Here is a 17,802-nt window from a genome sequence, read left to right as displayed (position 1 = left end):
TTTAAAGTGAAATTCTCATATATCCAAATTTAGGCAAAAGTAGTTTTGGATTTTTATGTCAGTCAATTTAGATTATGTTGTCATGCAGTAATAAGTGGCCCCCAAATTTCAACCATTTAAACACAAAGATTTATTTCTTTTTCATGTTAGATACTGGTTAGATTTACTTGCAGGTTGATTCTATGGGTCTCCTTCATTCTGGGATTCAGATTTCAGGAACAGCTCACTTCTGGTACATGTTATTTTCATGGTAGAAGATGAAAGAGCCAAGGGGAAACCATTTGATGACTCTTTAAATTCAGTTATAAAAAATTTCACCCCTGCTTGTGTGCCACTGGCCACAGTAAGTCACATGGCCAAGGATGAAGATGATGACAGTGGGAACTATATCGCTTCCACTGGGAAAGATGTGGCAAGTCACAGGCACTGAGTGGGGGTGTGTGATGCTATTATTGGGAGTTGCAGAGAACAACAGGGAACGGAATGGAAATCTGTAGCACAAATGGGATCAACACAATCGAAGCACAATGTCCCTTTGGAAGGTGTCACTTTGGCGATAAATGATGTCTTAGTATCGAGTGATGTAAGATGCCTTAGTTCCTCCATATGTGTACCTGATGAAGCAGTTGTATTTGGGGAAGTGGAGCATGAGCCTTAACACAAGGACCACACCCACTTCTCTGGGAGAAGTGCTGGTTTTGGGGAGGCAATTGGGAACCAAGACTGACTAATTTATGGGAGATTCACCTTTCTCACTTTATGTTGATTCCAGGACTAATCTCCATTGATTGGAACAGCAGCAGAAAACTTCCACACTATTGAATTTGTTTTCCTTTTCCTGTCTCCTCATTCTTGGTCCACGTTACTGCTTCTCTGTCTTACCATTTCTGAAGCCAGAAATGTGGGACTCATCTTTGCTACTTCCTTCTTCCTTATTCTTCATTTCCATCTCTTTTCCATTATAAATAAGCATTTTTATCCCTCTCCACTCCCACTAAATTGGTTCACAGTGCCGTCATCTTCCTGGACTAAGCAAAAGTCTACTTCATGGTCTCTCTGCTTCCACTTTTAACAATCAATTCTCCACACAGCGTGGAGAGAGGTTTTCTTAGGTAAATGCTGTGATAACATCTCCTTGCTTAAAACCCTCAGTGATCCCCTATCACTCTTAGAGTATGGTCTGAGCTCCTTAATGCCACCAACAAAGCCCTCCTGATCTGGCCCCTCCCAGCCTCATGTCAGACTTTTCTTTGCCATTGCTTTCTCTAGCTTGGTCACAGTGGCTCTTATTCCATTTTTCAAGGTCTTCCTACTGCCTCTTTCTTCACAGTTTCACACCCAGTGTTCCCTATGGCTTGATCAAGATTTTCCTTACCCTTTCCACCTGCTGCCCCCACTTAGCTGATTTATATTAATTGAGAAAAACATAGGTCAAAAGTCAGTTCCTTAGAAAAAACTTCCTTCCTTGCCAGCTACGATGCCCTTGGATAATTCTTAGGATTTTCCTCTCTAGGACTTATGCAAGAAATATGCATTTAAATGATTTTTGAAACCTACTGGACATATGAGTGAGTTATTTTTTGCCATGATTTAAAATAAAATAAAAGGAGTCCCTCAAAATCTACCTTCAAACCTTTCCCCTCTTGGATATAAAGCTCTTTGTATGGACTCCCCAAAGAATTTGTCCTGAATATTGTAGGTTCCTCAAAACAAATATTTACTGGATGCCCAGATATAAACTTGTATCATTATATTTATTTCAAAATAAATCTTTTAACAGAGCAGTTTAAAAACAATTAAGACATGGTAGTCAGCACAAATAATTTCTAAACAGGCATTTTCTGTTCTCCTGATAGTGCTTACGTGCTCGGGAACAGGGGAAAAATTAAAACAGATTTAACGTAGTAAAATTACAGCATCTCCTTGGCTTGTCACTGGGTTATAAAAAGGAATCTTCTGGGTACATTCTAAATTGTCTAAGGAATCAAGTGGAAAGAGACTCTTGACTGAGAGTCTCTAGGTGTATGGCTCCATTGTGTTCCTTTTCTAATCAGTAGTCACTTTTTATAGGCTTCTTGTAAAGTATGAATTTATATCAATCAATAGTAATATAATTTATGGGAATTTTGGATATACCTACATTTTGTTTCCCAAAGCAAGAGCCCATTCCTCAGGTTTAATTGCTAACAAAAACACTTTTAATAACACGCACTGAAAATACGGTGTGAACTGGCATGAATTAATGCTCATACCCTGTTTCTCCACATCCCCCTCATTTCTGTTTGTTTTTAATGAGCAGAACTATCAAGAAATACTGTTCTTCACTGTTCCCGTGAATATGGGAAACAGGTTCAAAACAAGTTCTTTCCCAATACAGAAGTAGCAATATTTCTTTTTTAAAAATTTTTTAAAATGTTTATTTATTTTTGAGAGAGAGGGAGAGACAGAGTGTGAGCAGGGGAGGGGCAGAGAGAGAGAGACCCAGAATCAGAAGCAGGCTCTGAGCTGTCAGCACAGCCCGATGCGAGCTTCGAACTTACGAACCACGAGATCCTGACCTGAGCCGAAGTTGGATGCTCAGCGGACTGAACCACCCAGGCGCCGCACAATTAGCAATATTTCTGAACAAACTTTTTGACTTCTGAGAAATCACTGTGTACCAAGATATGACCTTAAAACCAAGGTAAAGCATACCAGAAAATTACATCTTTAAGACCTGAAACTGCAAGTTCTGAAGTAGAGTTCACTGCAGGAAAGTTGACAAATTAGTCATTTTAGGACATGCCCAGCAGACACTTGGTGAAGAGGTTTCATAGCCAAACTATATTGCCATTGTATTTGAAAATTATTATCCCCAATATTTACTTCTTATGGTAAAAGACTCACAGCATATGCTTTCTTCCCCCTTAAATAGAATATTCCGCTGATTTTCTTTCTAAGTACACAAGTCAAATGTTCTTGTAACAGAAAGTGACTAAAGCCTGCAAAATCTTTAATTGGTGCTTAAATTCAAGCAGCTGTCTTTCTGCAGATAGGCTGGGCCTGGGAGAACCTGACTAATGTAATGTTCAGGCTTTGTTCAAAGCAGCCTCCCCCACTCTATCTCTGGAGCTGAGATTTGCATGTTTTCCCCAAGTTAGCTTCCTCTTTTAGAAACCAAAGTGTGTGTGAGAAGCTTCTAATATAAAATGCCCATCTTGTTTCCTAAGCTGAAGTCAGTCTTGGCTGAAATATTATTTCTTGAGTTTGTACCTGTAAGCTGATGGTGGACAGGGTTTAGCCCTTAAGCCCAACAGATTTTAGAAATTTGGACGCTTACTGCCGTGTCACCCTCACTTTCACTGTAGAACAATCATAAGAAAGTGCTTCCTAGCGCTTCCTTTTTTTTTTTCATTTTGACAGGCTTTCAAATTATTATGTAAACCATGCTTTTGTTGTCTTTGAGCTCTAAACCACATTGATTTGGGAAAGGGTTTCATGTAATCATAGGAATGAAAGGGGTTTATTCCATCATGCTGGCCTGAAGTGAGATTTCAAATTACTCTGCTGGACTAATAAAGTTTCGCCTGCTTTAAAGATGCTCAGGGAGCCAATTTTAACCCCTTAAACCACAGACAGGATCAGCAGTATCAGCTCCACCCAATAGCTTTTTAAAATGCAAATTACCTGACCTCTAGAATCTCCAGTGCTGGCTGCATTTGTGTTTTAACCAGTATTGTGAGTGATTCTCTTGTCTGCTTAAATTTGGGATGGATGGAGCTGCACAACAGATCAGCTATACATTGTGGATAGGTCAGAGTGTAGACTGTAGAGTTCAGATCATCTGAGTTCAAATCCTTTTTGGGGGTCTGAAGTTTTCCTATATGCACTAACATTGTATACATTGCCAAAATGTTCTGCTCTGATGGATCTTTTCTTTTTATTGAATCTTGGTAACCAAAAGGGCCAATTTTCTCCTTTGGAAAGTATTTCTTAATAAGCTGCTGCAATCAAAAGCCAAGCAAAATGAAAAGTGGCAATGAAATATAATGCATTCTAAAGTAACAGTTATTAATAAATTCTTTGCTGAGATACATGTATCTACTCTTTTAGAAAAAGAAAATCATTTGAAAACAGGACCTATTATTTGTTAATGGCATATAACTATCAACATAATTTACAACTAGTTGGGACAAAGCAGTTAAACCACTGCAATTGATAATCACAAATTTTAGAGAGTGATTATATCTATATAATATAAAATTTGTGATCACACACACACACACACACATATATATATATATATATATATATATATATATATATATATATTCATGCTGCAAGAGTATTTGTAAACTTATGGCAAGCAATGTGGTTTTGGAGAAGAAAAAATTTGACATAATTTTGGTTAACTTGGTATACTGGTATTTGCATACGAACATTTTTTTATTTAAGTTTCAAGTGGAAAAATAAAAATAAACATATCATCTATATCTTTGCCCAAGCCACAAAGAAGAAAAACAAAAAACAAAAAAACCCAAACACAACAACATGTTAGTAGATCAAAGTAAAGAACTGAGTTGTGCAATATTCCCCCATAAAAGGTGTGTGTGTGTGCGGGGGGGGGATCCCTTAAATGAAATAAATGAAGTAAGCTTTAAATAAAGTTAGCCTGCTATGACTTGTTCCATTTTGTCACAAGTCACAGCACTTAAACAATTAGTTTGGAAATTTTTGAATCGGAACCACATAAATTCTGACTGTAGGTCAGGTAATACTCAGAATATAGATACCATGTAAGCAGTGAGGGCATTTCTCTTCTCACTGATGTTGCTCTAGCACCTAGGACAGCGTCTGGCACAGAATGGAATTACAACAAATATTTGTTGAAAAATGAATGAAAAATCTATCCCTGTTTTCTTTTTAAAAATAGAAAATCGTCATTTGCCACATTTCAGATTTCCTGCATCATTCCCAATCTCTGTAATTCTAGTTTTTAATATTTATAATATTTCAAGGGCATGCACACAAAAGCATACAGTATGAACATCAGTGGGCTTACTGTCAAGATGATGAAATAAAACATTACAGATATTTTTGAAATTGAACTAACCGCTGGGTTGAATGCTTTTTTAATCTAATTCATCTTTTAAAAATAGTTTTACCAAACAATATGAACACATAAACATATATAAGTTATTTGGTTTGAGTTGAATGTTTTATAATTTTATATAATTTGTATCAAATTATACAGGCCTCAGGCAACTTCCTTTTATTTTCTCTCTTTCAACATTGTATTTGTGAGATTTATCTGTGTTTATAAGATGGCTCTACTTTATTAATTTTTACAACTATGTGCTATCCCATTGTATGGGTACTCCAAATATGCTTCTCCTTTGATAGATTGGACTTCAGTTTTCTGCTATTATAAACAATGCTGATAAAACATTCTTGTCTCTGTATTCCAATGATAAGTGTGTGAAGGTTTCACAGGCATTTTTAAATTTATATTATTGCTAAATTACTCTCCAAATAAATTGCACCAATCCATACCTCTATGAGCACTACGTAAATGTCTCTACTCTCTTAAAAACTTGTATAATCTTCAGGTGGCTTAAAATTTACTAAACCCTGTTTAAATTTTTATTTTGCGGGGCGCCTGGGTGGCGCAGTCGGTTAAGCGTCCGACTTCAGCCAGGTCACGATCTCGCGGTCCGTGAGTTCGAGCCCCGTGTCAGGCTCTGGGCTGATGGCTCGGAGCCTGGAGCCTGTTTCCGATTCTGTGTCTCCCTCTCTCTCTGCCCCTCCCCCGTTCATGCTCTGTCTCTCTCTGTCCCAAAAATAAATAAAAAACGTTGAAAAAAAAAATTAAAAAAAAAATAAATTTTTATTTTGCATTTTCAGAAAAACTGAGTAACCTTAATTTACTTATTGAACATTGTGGATTTCCTATCTTTATTGTCTGTCCATATTATATGCTCAATTCTCTATTTTATCTTCATTTTCTCATTAATTTGAAAGTTTTAAAAACATTTTTTGGTAATAATGCATTATCAGATGAATCATTGCGTATGCTTTCCCCTGTACTGTTGTCATTTCCATTTCTTACAGTGTCTTGGATGTGCAGAGACTTATCATTGTTAATGTAATCCAATTTATTAGTCTTTTACTTTATTCCTTCTGCTTTTTGCTTCCTGTTTACTCAAAAGCTTGAAAAATGTTTTATCTTTTATCAGAAACATTGCAGGGGCGCCTGGGTGTCTCAGTTGGTTAAGTGTCCAACTCTTGATCTCAGCTCAGGTCTTCATCTTAGGGACATGAGTTAAGCTCCATGTTGGGCTCCATGCTGGGCATGAAGCCCACTTTAAAAGACAAAAAGCAAACAAACAAACAAAAAACTGAGGCACCTGGATGGCTCAGTCAGTTAAGCATCTGACTTTGGCTTAGATCATGATCTCATGGTTTGGGAGTTTGAGCCCTGCATTGAGCTGTCTGCTGTCAGCACAGCGCCCACTTTGGATCCTCTGTCCCCCAATCTCTTTGTCTCCGTCCTTATACTCTCCTTCTCAAAAATAAACAAACATTTTTAAAAATTAAAAAAAAAAAATAGAAACATTTCAGTGTTTTACTTTATACAATTAAATATTTATTCTATTTTAAAGCTATATTCCTATACAGTATGTAGGAATATAATTACTATTTTTTCCTTACGGATGAATTATTGTGTCAAGATCATAACACATCCTTGGCTCACTACTTACTAATGACACTTCTACCATTTGTAATTTGTGAAAATATGAATACATGTTTCTAGACTATTCTGTTGGTTTTCATTTAGTGATATCCCTACAACAATGGCACATTGGCTTAATGTCTCTAATTAGGTCTTGATAAGTAGTAGGGCAAGACCCCCAACTCTCGTTTATTTTCCTTCTCAGATTTGTCTTGACTATTCTTGGCTTTTTACTCTCTGACATTAATTTAGAATTAGCTTATTAGGTTTTGTGGAAAGCCTTGTAATTTCGATTATAATTTCATTAAATTTATAGACTGATATTGGAAAAATTATTTGCTTTATGATACTGAGAATCCTTCTCCATTTGCAATATCTCTCCACTTACTTGGTATTCTTAAATGTCAGTCAACAAAATATTTTCAGTTTTCTCAAATAGGTCTTAAACATCTTTGCTGGGTATTCTTATATACTTTATGTTGACTTTTTACTAATGTACATATCTTTTCAAGTAATTGAAAAGTTTTTTGTGTTTCTTTGTGGTATATAAAAATTATTTTTATATGCAAATTTTATATTCAGATTATTAGCAGGAATGGTTTTGTTCTTCCATTTTTTATTTTTTGTTAATTCTCCTAGATTTTCTTTTTTCATTCTAGATTTTCTATGCAATAATGTAATCTAAATGCAATTTTATATGCAATCATATAATCTTTAAATAAGTTTCCTCCCAATCCTTAATACCATCATCATTAGCACATTTATCATGCTTCTCCTTCTTCTCATTTTAGTATGATGGGTAAAATCTCTAATATAACTTTGAGATGAAATGGCTGTGATAGATTGATACAAAATGATCCCCAATGAACAAATTCTTCTCTGTACTCACACCTTTGTGTAATCTCCCACACTGAATCTGGCCTAGTATTTAGCTTAATTTAGATTTTTTTTTAATGTTTATACTTTTTGACAGAGACAGAGAGAGAGAGAGGGAGAGAGAGAGAGAGAGAGAAAGAGAGAGCATGCATGAGTGTGGGAGGGGCAGAGAGAGAGGGAGACACAAGATCCAGAGCAGGCTCCAGGCTCTGAGCTGTCAGCACTGAGCCGGAGGTGGCCCGAACTCACAAGCTATGAGATAATGACCTGAGCCAAAGTCGGACTGAGCCACCTAGGCATCCCAGCTTAATTTAAGCTATAGAATATCGTAGATACAGTGGCATCTGAGTTCAAAAGCCTACACTTGAAAGCTTGCAGTTTCTGCTTTTGTCCCCTGAGATTTCTGAGATGCGATGTAAAGGAGCCTGAATTCCACTGAAGAGGTCCCATGGAGAGAAGGACACTAGGGAGTGAAAGCCTATCCAGGGAGAAAGTGCATACAAGTAGCGAGAGAGGACCCTGCTATCCCAGGGTAGGAACTGGGCATGTGAGTGAGACCATTTTGAGTTCCTCCTGCCAAACTAAAGCCATATTAGCAAGCTCAGCTGGGACTTAGGTGGAGGAGACAAATCATCCCACCTGATCTGCCCAGTCAATTCACAGAACCCTGAAGATGAGTAAATCATTGTTTTCATAAAGCACAAAGTTGCGGGGCCATTTGTTCACAGCAACAGGTAACTGTTACGGTGGTAATGGTGAGATTCTTCTCTTCTGGTGACTTTAAAGAAAATCTTTCTCCTGTTTTACTTCTAAGCATAATGTTTTCTGTAGTTTTCTGGCAGGTACCCTCCAACAGGTTAAATAAGTTTCCGTTTCATCATAGTTTTCAAAAAGTTAATTTTTTCCAAATCTCTTTCTCATTTCTGTTGCAATTATGTTTTTTCCTTTCATCTATTAGCATAATTAGTTACATTTTCATATATTAAATAATCTTTGAATGTGTATGGTAAATCAAATTTTATGATATTTTTATGTACCTTGCTTCATTTTCTTTGACAATATTTTATTTAGGATTATATTATCTATGCTCATAAATAAAATTCTTGCATTGTTTTTTTCCTCAGTTGTTTGTATCTAGACTTGCATTAAGGTTTTATTGTCCCCATACAGTGATTGTTAATATGGGCATCCTTTGTTATCAATGTCTAATACGTACCTGGATATATGTTAACCTGAACATTCTTGCATATTCTATTTCAATTTTTAAATGGTACACAAAATGCATTCTCAGGCCACCCAGAGCCCTTAGTCAAGTTACTCCACATACCACTAAAACGTTGATATAAGGCTTTTTGTATAATAGAAAGCATCTAAAACCATTTATTCCATTATTTTCACTGTTAACCAATGATACAATATCAGATGGAAATGACATTTGTAATGTATACATTCTACTAATGCATACATACATTGTATGTTCTATAACAGAAATAATCAATGAAATAGTAGGTTATAGATAACTAATTCCAACCAGATCCAGGTTGATACTATGCTAAGTTGCTCAGTATAAGCAAACCATAGTACCCAGGGAATATATGGGAATATGTAGCAATTGTGCAGAGTCATTTAATTAATAAGAGATCAAAATACTATCCTCGGGAGACAATCCAGTATAAAATGAAGCCACATTGCCTTCTATGGCCTTGTGTAGTGTATAAATTCAATACTTTTTCTGGTATACAAATATGGATTTTTTTATAGGAAGTTTCAATTCAGGTAGTAAATTTGGGCAAAAATTTGCAATTTATCGTTTATGCAAAAAATTGTGTAGTGAGGTATACTTGTAAAGCTCTGGCTTGTTTAATAACTTTAAACATGCAGCATTTTCACATTTGAATGTTTTGAATTTATTCTAATTTCTATTATTTTTTAAATTTATGAGCTGCTTAAAAAGCTATTCATACTTTTCAAATGTTTGTGTGTTTTTTAATGTGTTTCCTAAGTTATTTAAAAATAATGTATACCTAAATGAAGTTCTTCATCATTAAGAACTTAATCTATATGATACTTATTTTTGGTATTTGTTTGAAAATCATTTTATTGTTTGGTGCATTATAAGTTTTTTTGTACATGTATCACGTGAGTTTACAAAAACTGTGGAGTCTTTAATTCTTGGCATGGATAGTTCTCTATATGTGTCATCAGACCAAATTTGTTAATAGATATGTTCAAATCTTTTATATTCTTTTTTTTTTTATTTAAAAAAATTTTTTTTCAACGTTTATTTATTTTTGGGACAGAGAGAGACAGAGCATGAACGGGGGAGGGGCAGAGAGAGAGGGAGACACAGAATCGGAAACAGGCTCCAGGCTCTGAGCCATCAGCCCAGAGCCCGACGCGGGGCTCAAACTCAGGGACCGCAAGATCGTGACCTGGCTGAAGTCGGACGCTTAACCGACTGCGCCACCCAGGCGCCCCAAATCTTTTATATTCTTATTGACTGTTTATCTGCTGAATATTCCAATTCCTGGAGGAGGTATTTAGATATTTCTGTCTATGATAGCAGAATTTCTAATTTTTCTAGATAATTATCTCAACTGTATTCTGAGATTTCTTCTTAGGTATATGCTGATTTTAAATTGTCATATTTACCAGTTAAGTATTATTTTTATTACTACATAGAGACCATTTTTTTATCTCCTAATTGTGCTTTCTATCTTAAAGCATATTGTGCTTGTCATCAATGCGGTCATGTCAGCTCTCTTCAGGCTAACATGTTCACGGTATTTTAACATCTTTTTAAATTTTTGTATCTTACTCTTTTTGCCAATCATTCATTTTTATTGGTCACAATTAGGTTCTAAATAATCTCCCTTGGATAAGTTCTCCTCTCTTCAGGAGTTTTAATTTTCAGCAAAGCTAATATAGAACCTGTAAGACCCTCTTTTTTTACTCAAATGATTCTTTCAACATACTACTAAATCTTACTCCTGAGAGAGTTTCTTATTCCCCATTTGGTGGCCCTAATCTTAATTTTGCCCCTAACTCCAGGACTAACCCTGTGATCTAACCTCTAACCCCATAGCAAAACCTCACTGGGGCAATCATTGCCAATATATATACATATGCATACACATATATACATATATATATATATGTATATATATATATATAAATATATATATAGGAGGACATATATGGATATGTATATATACACATATATACATATATATACACATATATACATATATATGTACATATATATATATATATGTCTCCTAGATGTATGGATGTATGTATATGTGTATATGTGTGTGCATGTACATACACACACATATAGGTGTTCTTCAGTAATCATTACTTCTTAAGACACTGGGTTTTTTAGGTGAACATGAAACAATTCCATTCTTTGTAGGTCTGTATGTCCTTTTAACACTGTATTCCCCTCTTACAAAACTCTACAAAGTCTACACATCCATTTTAATTGTTTTTTTTCTTAAAATTTAACATTCACATTACTTGGGACCTGCACAATAATATATATTTGCATCTGGGTTATAAGTGTAATTAATGATTTTTGGTCCAATTGGTTTCTCATATGACTCACTAGCACCTCCCACACTGTTTTCCTTCCTTGAATATCATAGCCACTGTTTTCCATAATAAATTGATTTACATATTTATCTAGATGTTTTTCTCCTCCCTCATCACATTTAGTTTCAGTTCCTCTTGATTAGTTTATCTAGCCTCTGGGCAAACACATTCTCCAAGGAAAAAACAGAGCTTGATAAAGCTTGGAAAATACGATGAAAATAAGGAAGGCATTCTAGGTAAAATGGATGGTGCAGAGGTAGAAACATAAATATGTGACTAGAGGACATTATGTGAATAATTGCAGTATTTATGAAAGAACACTAGGAGCTTAGGTAGAAATGGTAGGTATAGGCCACCAAAATAGCCTTGAATTTCAACTTAGAAAGTTGAGATTTATCCTGTAGCTTTAAAAGTTTTATCTGAAGTTAAGCAGTGTTGCTCAATGACATCTAAATAAATTGCTGTGCAAATGGCATGTAAAAGACATAAGGGATAAAAACCAGAGACACAGGTTTGCATAAAAATCCGGACTGCTATTCTAGAGAAAATGAATAATAAGTGAGGAATTGAGAGGTACCAGAGTGGCTTAGTGGGTTAAGCGTTCGGCTCAGGTCATGATCTTATGGTTTGTGAATTCATGCACCCACCCCCCCAAAACCCCACACCAGGCTCTGCACTGACAGCGCAGAGGCTGCTTTGGATTCTCTATCTTCCTCTCTCTTTCTGCCCCCCCCCCCACTGGGCTCTCTCTTTCTCAAAAATAAATCATACACATTTTTTAAAAAGTGAAAAATCAAAAGGATAATGAGGAAAATGGACAAGACTAAAGTGAAACAGATAAGAAGGAAGAGACTTTGGTGAGATTTTTAAGCTTTTCAACTTTGGGGGAAAATAGTATCACAGAGACACATAGGAGGTTACATAGGAAAAGTAATCAGAGGTTAAAGGATGAACTTATATGTGTTACACATGGTGAATTAGAGGCATATTCAAGTAGACTTGGATGAGAAATCTATTAAACAAAGATGCTTTGTACCAGATAGAGTTTGAGAGACAAACTCAGGGTTTTCTGTATTAGGAAGCACAGATGTGTGATAGTCTAAGAAGGATGCCAAATCACATTTTCAGTTGCAAGTGATGGAAACCTAACACAAATTAGTTTAAGCAATAAAGAAGATTTACTGGAAGGGGACTGGAATGGTTCACAATATGAAGGAACAAATTAAGGACTTGAGCACTTCTGGAGGTTTAAGGAATAAAAACCGGGGCTTGGCCACAATCAAAACTTTTCCTTTCTCTCTCTCTACCAACCCGGGTCTCTCTTTGACTATGTCTCTTTGATGGTTTCTTTCTATAATAGACAAGTGTTTTCCTTGTTGTAAAAATTAGGGATTATGGGATAGTTTTGGAAGCATATTATTAGAGAATTTTTCTAAAGACGAACTTCTAGCCTTGGGTCCATAAAATCTGGCAAAGGGCTGATTGATTTGGTTTGGGTCATGAACCTATTTCTGGGCTACTTACTGTGGTCAGGAGCAAAGGACACTATGACCAAAATTCATCTTTGTGAACAGGAAGGTGGAATGTATCATTATGGAAAGTGATGGGGTGGGGCGACATGACGTCTACTGGAAAAAAAAAAACTACAGATGGCTTAACTTGCACTATTTTCTGATACGATAATGATTAAAACATATATTTACCTCTTTATCACTGTGCAGGATGTTAATACCAATGCATGCTGCACTAGGTAACTGGCAGCAACATCAATAATAATTAAAAGAAAACAAAATGAAAAGCTGATGGACTGACACAGAAGTAAAAAAGAATGTAAATGAAATGGCTACGTACTGTGTCTTAGAGCATATCTATATGCCGCTTAACCAAGTAAGGATATCATCAAAGACATTGTCTTTTCTTTGAAATAATTAGGATCAAACATAGGGAGACATCAAAGAAGAGGTTTCAGGATGAGCAAAAGAAAGTCTGCCTTAGGAAGAAAATTGCTTGTTATATAGCATTAGAGTAGGATGAAGTCAAAAGCATGAAAACAATAATCCATCAACCTATGATAGCTTGGCTCTGAACAAGTCAGAAAGCCAATGATCTAAGTTAGACTCATCTGTAACGAAAGCCATGAAGCAATTGATGTCTATGAAAAGCAGAAATCATGGAGAAGATTAAAGGCAGTTAGAATAGAAAAAAAAAAAAAACACATTGGAGAGAGAAACAGAAATGGAACTATTGAGTCACCATTATGTCAGGGCATGAGATATTTGAGTTAATTGAGGTGCTGCTGAAGTTGTTTTTATACATTGAACAGCATCGCCGTTCTCCATAAGGTCTGACTATATGGCAGCTGGGATTGCTTCCTTTAGTTCTTCCTTTTTCCCATGTGTCCTTAGAATAGACCTTAGTAAGTGGTATCATTACATTTTACTTGTCATTGTTTTTCAAACAATCTAGGGTTTGGGGAGCCTAAGAAACAAAAGTAAATTCTCCACCTGAGTTCCGAACAACTGAGGTATATGGATGAAAGAGTAAAGCAGCATTATTGATAAGACTGATATTGTGGATGGTGGCTTAGAGCTGAAGGAAGGTGGAATATCTAATACAGAACCAGAGAATTAGATAGACTTAGCCACAGGCAACCCTGGCTTTAGGGCTAGGCATTCATGCTTAGGGTATGAACATAGAGAAGCAAAGCAAGTATGTGTATCCTGCAAACACTGTGGTTCCAAAGAGAAAGAGAAGGTGAAGTGAGTGAACTGCAAAATAAACAATAATTTTAAGTCATCATTTACACCTTGGGAGAAGTGAGTCATGGAACAGAGAAAGCCTAGAAATGTTACCCTATTGGAGTCTCCTCCATGAGAATGGGAACACCAGAGGAATGAAAAAGTATCCTCCCCACCCTCTCCCAAATAAAACACATTTATTTACTCTGTTTTAGTCTTATAATTTTTTATAAGTCCTAACTCTGTCTTGTATTTTTGACATGAGCAATTGTCAGAATATATCGTATTATTTTGTAGATATAAAGACTGAAAGACTAAGTCTAACAAAGTGTTAATTTCTGTTTCATATTTTCAGAATAGGCATAATTCACTAGGTAATGAGGAGAAAAGTAGATCATTGCTTGGAAAGAAAACAAAAAGATGGTGGTGGTACTAGCAGAATAGAAGAACTGCTTTTGCTATGTGGGCTTTGGAAAGTTTAAGAAAAGAGCATCAAAACGTAATGGTCTTGGGAAGGTCTATTATGAAGGAGAGGGCAAGCCCATGGGCAAGCAGGCCAGAGTGTCTTCCTGAGTTCCACTGTACTCATGCATGGAGTTTTCAGAGGATGAACTGAACCTAGATAGATCATAGGTAGTAAAGTACAGATGGGTAAGTTGGAGAGATATCCCCAGTTCTGAATTTTCCTCCTTTGGAAAATTCACTTAAATATGATAAATTTGGGGCCAACTTTTCCTTACCAAAAGCTGCCCAAAGATCCCTTTCCTCTAAGGCCAAGACTCAACCAAGGGATGGGTGCTAACAGACTTTTGAGTGGGTAACAATTTGTACACAAACTTCGGGTGGTGTGGAAATTTATGAGAGAACCATTGAGAGGTAATGTTTCAGTAGAGTCTGGTATTCATGCAATGCCAAGTGGCTAACAACTGTAAGTTGCTTCTTTGATTGTGATATTTCTAGATTCACTGAAGCTTGGTGCTTCTTCCACCTAACCAATACTGTTTTTTAATAATTTTTGAAAATGTGATTAGATGGTGAGATCACATCTGAAGGAAGCCTAGCTTCAATGGAATAACCTCAGTGATGTAGTGTTTCCATCTCAGATGTTTTTGGCAATTGTTAATAGGCAAGTCTTGGCACAGGTAGTTAATACTGACCATAATGGCTTAAGTTTCAATTCCCTTCCAGTGAATTCAAATCAAATGTCAAATTCATGGACAAAAAATTGAAAAAATTCCAAAGGGTGGAAAAGATGAATTAAGATCTAGGGGCACCTGGGTAGCTCAGTCAGTTAAGCATCAAACTCTGGCTCAGATCATGATCTTGTAGTTCATGAGTCCAAGCCCTGTGTCGGGCTCTGTGCTGACAGCTCAGAGCCTGAAGCCTGCTTCAGATTCTGTGTGTCTCTCTCTCTCTCTGCCCCTTCCTCTCTCTCTCAAAAATAAATAAATATTAAAAAGGTTTCAAATCTAAATTAACGTTCTGCAGGATTTGAGGGTGTTGAGTTGTATGAAACAAAGATTGTGTTTTTTAAAATTTTTTTCAGTGACAATAAAATTGTTAAGTAATTGTTGTATCCTAACAGAATAATTGGGTATAGTTTGCTTCCCAGAAATTATCTGGTACTTATTGAAGATGAAGTTGTGACCACTCTAGAAAAGAAATACTGCTAGAAAACATTAAATTTTTAAGAGAGAAGAAAATGTCACTTTTTAAAACAAGACAAAGTGATTTTTACTTGTATTTTCCTTTGCTGATCAATTTAGGACTCTAGTTCTTTGGTGTGACTCATGGTCTTTGTTTTAGAAATGTACTGTTTAGATGTTGTTGGGATCTTGGGAATTTTCTTGGAGGAGCTATTCCTAACAACTACATCAAGATCAAAAATCATTATATACTTTCTTCAATAACTTTCATTTTGATGACGTTAAATATTTCTTAAAAGATTTCTTTGCCTCCAATATGACCCAATAACGTTTTCCCAAAGGGGCTCTCTCAAGAATTTCAAGAGGGTCTGGGGAAGTATCTGTTATGCATCGGTTCTAGTTTATATGAAAGAATATTAGATATTAGTCTCCTATGTAAAAACTAATCATGGAATATTTACGTTTATCTTGCTATCTTGAGAATTTAAAATTCCTAGTTTCTAAAATATCAGTCTTCAGGGATACAAAGTTGAACTGATGTAAATGAGGATACCTGGCTGATTAATAATGCATAACACTGGCCTCTTGATGTATGTAAAGCATTCTCCCTGATGAAACTTCTCGTTAATGTCAGTTGAGAAGGTATTTAGCACTCAGACCTCTATTCTTTAAAGTTGAGAGGGTCTTTATTTGGGCGAAAAAAAATCAAAGCATACCTTTGCCGCATTGTTGTGCTATCTTGGCTGCCAGGTGAGGTAATTTTGCTAAGAGGATGCTGATTCAGAGTCTTGCTTTCTTTCCTCACTCTTCCAAGAGTAGTGATTTTTCATAAGCCCAAATAGGAGACTGAGATAGGTGGGTGGGTTATCAACCTCTACTTGTTGCACTTTCATTCGTTCATCAAGCAGTTGTGAATGTTTTGTTTTGTTTTGTTTTAAGATAGAGCAAGATCAAAATACCACAGCCTTATTACTAATAAGTTGAAATAGAAAATGTGCTTCAGATATGTATCTACAATCAGACTTCCTCATATTTTTCCTTCAAAATAAAATCCATACACTCAGAAATGCAGACATCTCAGAAGCAGATGCCTCATTGACAGAGGCAGAGCCTGCTTTCAGAAAGCAGAGAAACTGTGCATCTTGAGGTGAAGCTGCTGGAAAGAAATCTTGGGGCAGTGATTGACAGGCTCGGTTTCTTCCCCCTAATTAACTAATTAGATGTGTCACTATCCTCCTTGGGAAGGAGCGGGCTCCATGTGCTTCCATGTTTTTTCTCTACTAGTTGTGCACATTTTCCTTCATTTGTCTGAAAAGTATGAGATAGAGACTTGACTTCACCTCCTCATCTCTGCCCCTTTCCAAGTATGTGTTCCAAGTCGACAATTCATTAGGTGTTGTGAGAGATGAAGGTAGGAAACTCAGATTCTCTGCCCCTAAAGCAATCTGGTATAGAAGGGAACTTGATGCCCAAAGTGCAAAGTGTGAAAGAGACATATGTTATTACTTCTGGCATAAGAGGGACATCAAGGTAGGGAGAGCTTTTAAGCTGGACTTTGAAAGATAAGTAGGATTTAGTCAGGAAGACCTGACCAGAAAGGCATTAAAAAATAGGAACAAACACAAAGTAATAAAAAATCAGACAATAGTTGAATTAAAAAAAAAAAAAAAAGATGGATGAGGGGTGCCCGGATGGCTCAGTTGGTTAAGCATCCTACTTCAGCTCAGGTCATGATATCATGGTGCATGAATTCAAACCCCGCATCAGGCTCTTTTCTGTCAGCACAGAACCCACTTTGGATCCACTGTTCCCCTATCTCTCTGTCCCTCCCTCACTCTTTCTATCTCTCAAAAATAAATAAACATTAAAAAATAGTTGAGAAGATGGATGCAAAGCACTTTGAAGGAAAAATAAGTTATGCAACAGAAATGAGGAGAATAAGATTATATATATCTATATATATATCTATATATATATAGATATATATATCTGCACACACAATAAGAGTGAGTTTTAGAATGTTGGTATGCTGGATTTCATACTTCTGGATTCAACTATTTAAGACCTACTCACAAAATTTCATGGCAATTCTAAATGGCGTTATGTCTACCTCATAGGTTTGTTCTGAATTTCACAAGTGTGTATGCATGTAACACTACTTAAAATAAATATTGATTGTGTGGCCTATGAACTTAGGGTTCAGATCATTTAGCTAAAGACCAAACCCACCAATCAC

At 36.1% G+C, this 17,802-nt stretch overlaps 1 pseudogene; it reads left to right on the top strand.

Annotated features, from left to right (window-relative positions):
* The first annotated feature begins 247 nt into the window (after positions 1-247).
* LOC112863290 (peroxiredoxin-2 pseudogene) overlaps positions 248-17,802 on the top strand; it is a 31,170-nt pseudogene continuing 13,615 nt past the window's right edge.

The sequence above is a fragment of the Puma concolor genome, chromosome B4 (assembly GCF_028749965.1).
Source record: "Puma concolor isolate L17-30 chromosome B4, mPumCon1.1.hap2, whole genome shotgun sequence".
Classification (NCBI taxonomy): domain Eukaryota; kingdom Metazoa; phylum Chordata; class Mammalia; order Carnivora; family Felidae; genus Puma; species Puma concolor.
The sequence above is the reverse complement of the archived record's forward strand: the minus strand, read 5'-3'. Positions and strand labels throughout refer to the sequence as shown.